Here is an 11,829-nt window from a genome sequence, read left to right as displayed (position 1 = left end):
AGCGTTCTTCCCATTTTCCAAGAATTGGTGATGAGAGTCCATTCTGAAAGCAGAAGATATAGTCAATATCCTAAGCCCAAAAGATCAGTTGAGAGCTTGCTAAGAGGTGCTACTATGGGCTGAATTGCATCTCTCATAAAAGCGATGAAGAAGAAAGGGAAAGTGATAGTCGCTCAGTCATATCTGACTCTTTGTGACTCCATGGACTGTAGCCCACCAGACTCCTCTGTCTGTGGAATTCTCCAGGCAAGAATACTATAGTGGGTAGCCATTCCCTTCTCCAGCAGATCTTCCTGGCCTAGGAATTGAACCCGGGTCCCCTGCATTTCTGGAGAAGGCAATGGCCACCCACTCCAGTACTCTTGCCTGGAAAATCCCATGGACAGAGGAGGCTGGTAGGCTGCAGTCCATGGGGTTGCAAAGAGTTGGACAGGACTGAGCGACTTCACTTTCCCTTTTCACTTTTATGCATTGGAGAAGGAAATGGCAACCCACTCCAGTGTTCTTGCCTGGAGAATCCCAGGGATGGTGGAGCCTGGTGGGCTGCCGTCTCTGGGGTCACACAGAGTCGGACATGACTGAAGTGACTTAGCAGCAGCAGCTCCTGCATTTCAGGCAGATTCTTTACCATCTGATTCACCAGGGAAGTGAAGTGTATGTTAGTCACTCAGTTGTGTCCAACTCTCATGGACTGGGGCTCGCCAGGCTCTTCTGTCCATGGGATTCTCCAGGCAAGAATACTGGAGGGTGCTGCCATTCTCTTCTCCAAGAGATCCACTAGGGAAGCCTCCAGAAAAGCTATGGTAGAGTCCTAATGCCCAGCACCTCATCATGGGACCTTATTTGAAAATAGGATCTTTATGGAAGTAATCAAGTTCAAATGAGGTCATTAGGATGGGCCCTTGATAAAATATGACTGGTGTCCTTATAAAGAGGGGAAATTTGGACACTGAGATAGACATGCACACAAAGGTTATGGGAAGACACACAGGGAACACATCATATGAAGACAGAAGGTTGGAGCAATGTATCTATGAGCTATGAAACAGTAATAGCAAGATTACTGGAGAATCAGCAGAAGTAAGAAAGAGGTCAAGAAGGGTCCTTCTTGCATAGGTTTCAGAGGGACATGAACTTGATTCACAGACCTAACATTCCAAGTTCCTATGAAATATTGCTCTTTACAGCATCGGACTTTACTTCCATCACCAGTCACATCCACAACTGGGTGTTGTTTTTGCTTTGGCTCTGTCTCTTCATTCTTTCTGGAGTTATTTCTCCAGTGATCTCCAGTAGCATATTGGGCACCTACCAACCTGGGGAGTTCCTCTTTCAGTGTCCTATCTTTTAGCCTTTCACACTGTTCATGGGGTTCTCACGACAAGAATGCTGAAGTGGTTTGCCATTCCATTCTCCGGAGACCACATTTTGTCAGAACTCTCCACCATGACTCGTCCATCTTGTGTGGCCTTACATGGCATGGCTCATAGTTTCATTGACTTAGACAAGGCTGTGGTCCATGTGATCAGATTGGTCAGTTTTCTGTGATTGTGGTTTTCAGTCTGTCTGACCTCTGATGGAGAAGATTAAGAGGCTTATGGAAGCTTCCTTATGGGAGAGACTGACTGAGGAGGAAACTGTTCTGATGGGCGGGGCCATGCTCAGTAAATCTTTAATTCAAATTTCTGTTGATGGGCGGGGCTGTGTTCCCTCCCTGTTGTTTGACCTGAGGCCAAACTATGGTGGAGGTGATGAAGATAATCGTGACCTCCTTCAAAAGATCCCATGATGCACTGCTGCACTCAGTGCCCCCAAGCCTGCAGCAGGCCACTGCCAACCCACGCCTCTGCCGGAGACTCCTTGACACTCACGGGAAAGTCTGGGTCAGTCTCTTGTGGGGTCACTGCTCCTTTCTCCTGGTTTCTAGTCACACAAGGTTCTGTTTGTGCCCTCCAAGAGTCTGTTTCCCTGTTCTGTGTAAGTTCTGTAATCAAATCCCACTGGCCTCCAAAGTCAAATTCCCTGGGGGTTCTCAGTCCCTTTGCCAGATTCCAGGTTGGGAAGTCTCTTGTGGGCCCTAGAACTTTTTTAACAGTGTGAGAATTTCTTTGGTGTAATTGTTCTGCAGTCTGTGGGCCATCTGCTTGGCAGCTTTGTGATGGGTGGGACTAATGGCCACCTCCTCCAAGAGGGCTTATGCCACAGGCTGTGTGACCCATGTGACTAAGAAGACCCAGGTGTGTGATCTAGCATGAGATTAAAGAAAAAGAAGGAAAGTGTTGCCTAGTTTATTCCCTCAAATGTCCCTGACACGGGATGCTAGCCGACCCCTGGGACCAGAGCAGCGCTGACTCCTGAGGCTGGACTGGTTTGGGGCTGACACACCTGGTAGGGCCCCCTGCACTGAGACTCCTCTTAAACCTGAACTGTGTCGTCTGCCCTGTGCACCCTGACGGTGACACGACTGTCTGGCCTCAAGGACCAGGGTCAAGTCACCAAGTATCCAGATCCACAGGGGAGGTGGTGCCCAACTGAAGCCTCCATACTGAGAGTGCAGCCTCCTGGGTTGCTCAGCATGGAGGGGTGTCCCAGGTACACATAACTCTGGAGGGGAGGGGTGAGGCTGCAGGGGGAAGAAGTAGTGAGACCCAAGCCCTTGGGTGTTTGCTCAGCACATTCCACATTAACTCACAGCCCAGGAAGCTGACTTTCCCTAAGACTCCAGTTACAGGTAGAGCCAAAGATGGGCATGAAGAAGTTCTGCCCCCCTGTGGACATTTCCCATAACTGCAGCTTTAGCACCTGTGCTTATTGGCACCTCCAAGTCACAAGGCCTGTGGGGCTGTTCATGACAGCTGCCCTCAGGAAAGGACCTGGGGTGAGTGCTGCAGAAATCAACTGCAAACACAACCAACTTTGAAGAGGCCAACTGCAAGGTTAATTTTCCCCACACCATTTAAAGTAAAAACAAAAATAATAAAATCCCCAAATGGCCAGAGAACAAGATGGTCTATATCCCTAAATAGGACAGGGTGACCAGTCAAAGCGACAACAAGAGATCCAATCTCACCTGTCAGAACGGCCATACTCACGATTCTACAAACAATAAACACAGGCGAGAGCTAGGGGAAGAGTGAGCTCCTACATGCTCGTTGGAATGGACAGTAGCAACAGCTGCTGGAAAGCCTGTGTGTCCACACTCCAGAAAGCAAGATGTCAAGAGAGCACAGCCCATGATTTGCCATACTCACACCTGGGCCTATATCCCAAGAAAACCACCATTCAAAAACACACATGCACCCCACATACACTGCAGCACTGCTTACAATAGCCAAGACAGAGAACCAGCAAGATATACCTGGACAGATTAAAAGTTAAAGAAGATGTGGTACATATATACAATGGAATATTGCTCAGCCATGAAAAATGGCCATTGAAATTATGAAATTATGCCAGTAATAATCACAAGGATGGACCTTGGAGGAATATAGTCTAGGCGAACTCAGCCAGACCAAGAAAGAAAACAGCATATGATATCATCTCTTCTAGGCAAAATAAGAATAATAAAGGAACAAATTTACACCACAAAAGAGACTCTCAGAATTCAAACAGAAACAGAAGTTTCCAAAAAAAAAAATGTGAAAGAATAAGGATGAATTAGGAGGTCAGGGATAACATATACACGGAAATCTGTATCAGTAATAGACAATCCAGAAGGATTCTCTCTTTCCTTTCTTCCTTCCAAACAGACACAGAAATTTGTATTTCTAACGTATACAGAGAAATCTCTATCTGTAATGGATAATCCAAAATCATTATTTCCTTCCTTCTCATCGCATGTACACAGAAATCAGTATCTCTAATAGATTTTCAGGAAGAACCTGATATTCAACACAGGATACTTTGCTCAACCTTCTGCAATAACCTCTATGGGAAAAGAATCCAAAACAGAACAGATAAGCTGCATGTATATGTCATTAGTGACTCACGTGGCTGCCCTGATAAGCCATCTGTATATGTCATTAGTGCCTCACGCGACTGTGCCCTGATAAGCTGCGTGTATATGTCATTAGTGACTCACGTATCTGTGCCCTGATAAGTTGCATGTACACGTCATGTTTGACTCACGAGGCTGTGCCCTGAGAAGCTGCGTGTACATGCCATTAGTGCCTCATGTGTCTGTGCCCTGGTAAGTGCCGGGAGCCAGCGTGAGGAACTCCGCCCATGGCAAAGGTCATGAGGAAGGAGGCTCGGCATACGCAAAGGCGGGCTCGGCATACGCAAAGGCGAGATCGAGCCTCAGGAGTCCCCCTGGAAATTCTCGAGCATCTACCCCCAAAACCAGAGTCTGCCTACTTTACTGCTTTGTGCTCTCACCTACTCCTCTGACAGTCACGGGGCGGGGGGAGCGGGGGTGGCTATCCCCGACCACCTTTTCTCTGAAGGAAATCAACTTAGAGCTCTAGCTAATTAGCCTCCTGGGCATAATAGGAGTGTTTAAATCCAAACCCCTCAGATGGCTCTCTAACTGGCCTGACAGGTTTACCCAGACTACTATAGCTATGCATACGGTTGTTTGCAGTCTTCCAACCACAAGAGGCATGGGGAGCTTAAGATATTCAAATAGTATAGAGCCTCTCAGAGAGTTAGAAATTGTCAGAATATAAATAGTAGAAGATTTCATTGTTGAGCCAATGCTTGCTGCCAAGTTTCCACATCCCCTGTATTGTATCCTTGGAAGTGTATTAATTAATGTAGTTGGTATGGAGAAAAAATAAGTAGTGGCCTTGGTGTTAACAACTTCAGACCCTTCAGGTAATAAATTCTTTCCTTTGTTGTAAGCCCACTGCACCTCTGCCCTATAGGAATGCAACTTTATCTAACACCTTTGGAGGATGGCGCCAAACTTTAAAATAATTACTCTTAGAGAAAATAAGTCTTATGGTTGACAAACCTTTGTCAGAGTCATAAAATGTTAACAGGCCTTCTGGCCAGAAGATGATGTGAATCACCTAAACCATTTGTATACGATAAGTTTGCAGAAAAGAAACCCTGGTTTCGATAAGGATCAAAGACTGCTGACTTTGCATGATTTCACACCCCCTATTATCCTCTATGTGCAACTTACGGTATAAAAGCCCCTGTTGAAAATAAAGCTACAGACCTTGCTCACCAAAGCTTGGTCTCCCCATGTCATTCTTTCTCTCACCTTCTGGCTGAATTCCCATCTGGAGCGTAGAGGCTCGCCAAGCCTACTAATTTTGCCTGGGCTTCTAAGATCTGACTGGGGAGGCCTTAGTGTCTCCTCTCCTTCAGGAGAACTGGAGGACGCCTGTGGCCTACGTGGGTGGTGCAAACTCCTTGTCTTGGAGTTCTATTGGTTTTCCACGTAAACCAAGTTATGCAGCCTCTTTTCTCCACTGAATTTTCTCACTGAGCTATCCCTATTTAACCACTCTTTATATCTCTAATTAACACTTAAGTAAGCTATTGTCTCCTGATCGCCGACTCCGTCTCCCCTTCGAATTCCCTGGATCCGCTGGGGCTGGACCCCGGCAGGTAAGCTCCATGTACATGCCATTAGTGACTCATGTGTCTGCACCCTGATAAGCTGCATGTATATGTCATTACTGACTCACGTGACTGCCCTGATAAGCTGCGTGTATATGTCATAAGTGACTCATGTGTCTGCACCCTGATAAGCTGCGTGTACATGCCATTAGTGACTCACGTGTCTGCACCCTGATAAGCTGCATGTATATGTCATTACTGACTCACGTGACTGCCCTGATAAGCTGCGTGTATATGTCATAAGTGACTCATGTGTCTGCACCCTGATAAGCTGCGTGTACATGTCATAAGTGACTCACGTGTCTGCACCCTGATAAGCTGCATGTATATGTCATTACTGACTCACGTGACTGCCCTGATAAGCTGCGTGTATATGTCATTATTGACTCACGTGTCTGCACCCTGATAAGCTGTGTGTATATGTCATTAGTGACTCACGTGTCTGCACCCTGATAAGCTGCATGTATATGTCATTACTGACTCACGTGACTGCCCTCATAAACTGCATGTACATGTCATTAGTGACTCACGTGGCTGTGCCCTGAAGACAAGCACAAAACTACACATCAACTATACTCCAACACAGCACAGGCAGGATCCTAGAGCAAAGGAATAGAAAAGCAATGCCTAGCTTATTCCCTCCAAGCTCCCTGACTTGAGCAGCTCTCCCCTTCAGGAGCCTCAGCAGGCTTGTGTCTCATGTCTGGACTCATCTGGGGTTGAGGCAGATGGGTTGAGACAACCAAAATTTTAAGAGATGGGCAACCTTGAAATTTTGGCTCCACTATGTACAACGCCACCGCCGCCAAGTCGCTTCAGTCGTGTCTGACTCTGTGCGACCCCACGGACTGCAGCCCACCAGGCTTCTCCGTCCATGGGATTCTCCAGGCAAGAACACTGGAGTGGGTTGCCATTTCCTTCTCCATGTACAACAGCCAAGACCAAAAAAAAAAAAAAAAAGTTAATTGTAGAAGCACAGGTGAAGGGATACACAATGGGGTACACGTACATAATGGAATACATCTCAGCCATAAAGAAGTAGGAATAAATGCCAAGTCCAGTGTCAGGAAAGAAAGCAGAGATGATCATTCCAACTGAAGTAAGAGAGACAGGGATAGACTAGTATCATATGATATCACTTCCAGGTGTAAAATAAAGATGGATACAAATGAACTTACTGCCCAGAGACATAGGCTCACAGACTTAGAAAAGAAACTTCTGGTCATCAAAATATAAAGATGTGGGGCAGGAAGAAAAGAGCTGCTTTAGAGCAACATATGCACACTACTACTGACAAAACAAGCGACCAGGACCACCACGTAACAGAAGGAAACATACTTCACACCTTCATTACCTATAAGGAAAAAACCCTGACAAATCATATATACATCTGTGTAGAAGCGAAACAATTTGTCAGAGAAGGAAAAGGAAAAAACAAAACACAAGACTGTAATTCACCTGTATGCTCCAGATCAAATGAAGGGATGAAAGCAGATGAAGCGGAAAGGATACCCCAACACTATTCCCCTCAGGGCACGGTGACTTGCAGTGCCACATCCCTGGAGCCCAGCTGGTTTGGGTGCCAAGGCTGGAGTGTCCTGGGGCAGAGCAAGCTGGGAGCATGTGGCAGGCAGTGAAGTTCCTGATTCCCTCTGGAGAGACCCCCCACCTCCAGATACAGGCAGAATAAATGAAAAGATTGGAAGTAACATATGCACATTTGTATCTATCATATAGAGGATAAAAGTATCTACTGAACAGCATAGGGAAGTTTACTGAACACACTGCCATGACCTATATGCAAAAAAAGAGCTCTAAAGAGAATAAGCATCTATGTATAACTGAATCAAGTTCCTGTACACCTGAAACAAACACATCATCAGAAATCCACTCTATTCCAATAGAAAATTGCAAGGAATTTACAGATTAAAAAAAAAAAAAAAAAAGCATGCGGCATGAACAAGGGCTGCCGCCTTGTGGCCATTTTCTGTAATAACACCATGAAGAGCTGTGCAGTTGATGTGCTCAGTCTTGTCTGACTCTCTGTGACCCTACGGACTGTGGCCCGCCAGGCTCCTCTGTCCACAGGATTTTCCAGACAAGAACACTGGAGTGGGTTGCCATTTCCTTCTGCTGTTGGGCATTTAATATTCACAAGTACCCAGGGACTGTAAGTAAAAACAGCTGCCCTCGGAAAATGTCCTAGGGGTTGTCATCGAAAAGGAATCCAAGAGAAGGCAGGCATTAAAGAAGCCAATTTCAAGATGTAAGTTTAATTCACAGTTTTTTTAAAAAAATCACATGAAAAATGTCAACATCATTTAACACTAGAGAAATACAAATCCAAGCTACAGCGAAATATTACATCACACTGGTCAGAATGGCCATTGCCACTCTACAATCAATGATAGAGAGGGTGTGGAGAGAAGGGAACCCTCCTGCAGCATTCTTTGCAATCACACAAGTACATCCAATTGGGAGCACAGTACGGATGTTCATTTGAAAAATAACACAGAAGTACCTTAGGACCCAGCAATCCAACACCTGGAAATAAATCCAGAGAAAACCTAAAATTTAAAAGCATGGGTAATCTTCAATCTCGGTTCCACTAGGCAAGACAATAAAGCAGCTAATCAGAGAAGGACAGATGAATGGATACAGAAGATGAGATACACACGCAGAGCAGCATCACTCAGCCGTAGAAAGGATAATATCATGCCATGTCCAGCAACAAGGAAGGAAGTAGAGATGATCACAGAACGTGAAGTCAGACAAAGGACAACTACCATAGGGCATCACTTTAGAGGCAGATTCTAAAAACAGACACAGATAAACTTCTTCACCAAATAGAAAGGGCTCCACAACACAGCAAAGCACCTGCTGCTGCAAAGGCACTTCAGTCGTGTCCGACTCTGTGCAACCCCATAGACAGCAGCCCGCCAGGCTCCTCCATCCCTGGGATTCTCCAGACAAAAATACTGGAGTGGGTTGCCATTGCCTTCTCCAATGCATGAAAGTAAAAAGTGAAAGTGAAGTCGCTCAGTCGTGTCTGACTCTTCATGACCCCATGAACTGCAGCCCACCAGGCTCCTCCGCCCATGGGATTTTTCCAGGCAAGAGGACTGGAGTGGGGTGCCATCACCTTCAAAGCACCTAATGGTTACCAAAAAGGAAAGGTGGTGGGCAATGAGAAATGAGGTGTAATAATCAGTAAGGACCCTTCATCAACCCTGCATAATAAACTATATGGGAAATGAACCCAAAAAAGGACATGTCCACATCTCTGCAAAGGGAATCATGTTGATGTACACCTAAAACAAAGATAAACACAACACACACACACACACACACACACACACACACATCCTACAACATTGTAAGTCACTTATACACCAATATGAAATACAAATTACAAAAAGAGCATGCCGACTCTATTCCCCTCAGGCCTTGGTGACCTGGGCTGCTGGCACATCCCTGAAGCCTGGGTTCCCAGATGGACTGTTGTGGGGCTGACAGAGCTGGGAGAGATGTGCTGGCCAATGAGCCCTGCCCCACAGGCCTGCGTGCCTGCTCCCCTCTGCACCAGCCCACAACCTCCAGATCCAGGGGGTCCTCCTGCACCCAAAGGATGTGGAGCCTCTGGGCTGGAAGAACTATGAAAAGGCCCCTGGGCTCCATGTCTCCCAGTGTTGGGGTTCCCACCTCCAGCCTCCTTCCTTGGGGTTACCCCACCTGTGGTGAAAGCACCCTCCAGAGAGTGGTGTTGCAGGAACTGGGATGTGTCCAGGGGATGGGGGTGAGGAAGGCAGGAGGAATGGGAGACAAGCCTTGGGTGTTTCTTCCAGCACTTTCCATTCTGACAGTTCAGGAACAGGACTTTCCCTAAGGCTCTGGTTCCCCCAGACAGGGTTGAGCATAAAGATATGCTGCCACCTTGTGGCCATTTCCCATAACAACAACTTTGAAACCATTGCGGATGGGCACTTAATGTACATTAACAGGGCCTGCAGGGCTGCAAGTAAAAAACACCTGCCCTCAAGAAATGTCTTAGCGAGGTCACTGGAAAAATATTCAGAAAAGGGCAGGATTTCAAACTCACACAGTTTCAAAAATCATGTCAATATCGCTAAATATGAGAGAAATGCAAATGAAAACTTCAAGTTATCACCTCACACCAGTCAGAATGCCTACAGTCAGATGATACTCTACAAACAATAAATACTGGAGAGGGTGTGGAGGAAAGAGAGCCCTCCCACACTGATACTGGGAATGGCCAATGGGAGCAGCTACTGTGGAGGACACCGGGCAGAATCCTTAGCAAAGAAAATCAGACTGAAATTACAATACTCCTAATGCCACATACAAAAATTAACTGCAAATCGATTAAGGGTCTAAATAAATGGACAGATACAATGAAACTCTTAAGGAAAAAAGCAGAACACACTTTGACATAAAATGCAGCAAGTTCTTTTTTGATACACCTCTTAGAATCAGGACTATTTAAATAAAACAGAAATAAACAAATGGGACCTAATAAATGTTTAAAGCATCTGCACAACAAAGGACACCTGCAGTGAGAGAAAAAGACAACCCTCAGGATGAAAAAAAATTCTGGCAAAGGAAGATACCCACAGGAATTTGTCTCCAACACACACAAACAACGTCTGGCAGGAGGAAAGACCAAGAGCTTACCGCAGCACTGACCCCTGGGAGGGCCATGCGACCCACTCAGAGAAGAGCACGTTACCAAGAGAAGCCCACCTCAGCCCCAGCCCCCGGACCTCTGAGCACTGACATCCAGACACAGGCACAGAATTTTCTAGGCCAGAGCCCAGGCCAGGTCTCTACCCAGGTCTCCATTCCCAGCGCACACAGGACAAGGCCAGGCCTAAATGCTCTCACTGTAGAAGCACACAGTCTCATCTAAACATCATCAGTGTGGACAGCACCTGGGCAGGTCTAAACCTACCTCGTAGACAGACCTTCGTCAGGGTTCAGTTCAGTTCAGTCACTCAGTCGTGTCCGACCCTGAGACCCCATGCATCGTAGCACACCAGGCCTCCCTGTCCATCACCAACTCCTGGAGTTCACCCAAACACCTCCATCAAGTTGGTGATGCCATCCAGCCATCTCATCCTCTGTCATCCCCTTCTCCTCCTGCCCCCAATCCCTCCCAGCATCAGGGTCTTTTCCAATGAGTCAACTCTTCGCATGAGGTGGCCAAAGTACTGGAGTTTCAGCTTTAGCATCATTCCTTCCAAAGAAATCCCAGGGCTGATCGCCTTCAGAATGGACTGGTTGGATCTCCTTGCAGTCCATGGGACTCTCAAGAGTCTTCTCCAACACCACAGTTCAAAAGCATCAATTCTTCGGCGCTCAGCTTTCTACACTAGCTTAAAGCTGCTCTCCCAGGAGGCACAGGTCACACACATGCAGGGTCTCTCACTGTTGAAGGGCGCTCACCCTTGCCTGTGAATTAGGATGCACATTTCTTGACCAAGAAATAATCAGCAAGCTCCACCCTTCACACACATCAGGGGAGGGTGAAACTGGAAGAATCTGTGTCATTGAACATTCCAACAGGCAAAACAAAGTTACCAATTGCTTTGGCCACGTGAAGGTCAGTGTCTCGCTGTTTCTCACCGTTCGTTGCACCGAAGGCAGGCAAGGCACGAGCAGGGAAGCTGGAAGAAACCTTGGCGAGCATAGGAGCCGCAGACTTGTTCATTCTCTCCTGACTGGCACAGCGGCTGTAACAGCAGACCCGCTGTATCCTCTGGTCTCCTGGAGATTCAGAGGGCGCAGCCGTATCGTAGCCGCAAGGGCGTTTCTCTTGGAACTTACTGATGTTTACAGAGCAAAAGTGGTCTGCGGTACCCTGTGAAGTGCGTGCGCTGTGCTGTGAGCGTGCTCAGCTGATACAGAGCCGTATATTTAAAAAACGTGGGGCCAGAGCGAGAGGCAGTGGGCGAGAGAGCCTGATTACCACCAGCTTGGCTCGTTTGCTTTTTCCTTTGTTCAGGATCCAGGGGCCGGGAATTTTTTAGAGTGCAGCCCAGTGTCGTGTAAAGACACACAGGATGTGGCCTGATTCCAGCATCCCAGGCTTCCAGCAGGAGGTGGCCCCTCTGGAAACCTTTTGGAAAAGTATATTCTTTATCAGAATAAAAATGTGTTGTTGAAATTTCAACCATACTAGTTATTATTTGCAATTTAACACATTCTTAAAAGTGTGGCACTCTGATTTTTGCAGTTCCC

The sequence above is a fragment of the Bos javanicus genome, chromosome 15 (genome assembly GCF_032452875.1).
Source record: "Bos javanicus breed banteng chromosome 15, ARS-OSU_banteng_1.0, whole genome shotgun sequence".
In the NCBI taxonomy this organism is placed as follows: domain Eukaryota; kingdom Metazoa; phylum Chordata; class Mammalia; order Artiodactyla; family Bovidae; genus Bos; species Bos javanicus.
This window is presented reverse-complemented; position numbering follows the sequence as displayed.